Source organism: Penaeus monodon, chromosome 28 (genome assembly GCF_015228065.2).
Source record: "Penaeus monodon isolate SGIC_2016 chromosome 28, NSTDA_Pmon_1, whole genome shotgun sequence".
In the NCBI taxonomy this organism is placed as follows: Eukaryota; Metazoa; Arthropoda; class Malacostraca; order Decapoda; family Penaeidae; genus Penaeus; species Penaeus monodon.
In genome coordinates this window covers 32,135,175-32,135,966 of record NC_051413.1, presented here as the reverse complement: position 1 = coordinate 32,135,966, position 792 = coordinate 32,135,175, and positions in this window count along the sequence as shown.

Below are 792 nucleotides of genomic sequence, written 5' to 3'. Positions count from 1 at the left end.
GTCAATTGTTATTCATAATTTCGCTGTTTTACTTGTCTTTATTTTTATTCAATATATTTTTTTGCTTCTTCTCTCTCTTCCTATAATGAATAATTTTTCTTTGTACCAATATCATTTTCTTCTTCTTTTTCCCTCCTCTCCCATCATCCTTAGTTTCAACGTTTCTCTTTATAGATAATGGCGAAATACGATAATTATCACAAGCATAGCGTTACCCTCATATACAACATGAAATACAACAACAGTAGTTACAATACCTGCAATACAGTTTCCTTTTCTCTAACATGGACGCCTATATTTTTTTTTTAACTTCCTCCTCTCTCTCCTTTCTCCTCTCTCTCCTCTTTCTCCTCTCTCTCCTTTCTCCTCTCTCTCCTTTCTCCTCTCTCTCCTTTCTCCTCTCTCTCCTTTCTCCTCTCTCTCCTTTCTCCCCTCTCTCCTTTCTCCTCTCTCTCCTTTCTCCTCTCTCTCCTTTCTCCTCTCCCTCCCCCACTGCTCCTTCCCCTTCCCCTCCCCCCACTTCTCCTCCACCTCCCCTTTCCCTTCCCCCTTCCCCCTCCTCCTCCCCTCACTTTCCCTTTCCCTCCCCCTTTCCCCACTTCCCCTCCCCCCTTTCTCCTCCTCCTCCCCTCACTTCCCCTTTCCCCCCCTCCCCCCACTCAGCTGACCTCTAGCATCCCTTTCCATTACCCCCAAACACCGCTTTATGTCCACCCATCCCCTCCTCCCCCACCCCCACCCCCTCCTCCCCCACCCCCGTAAATCTACATTTCCCCATCAGCCATTCTATCT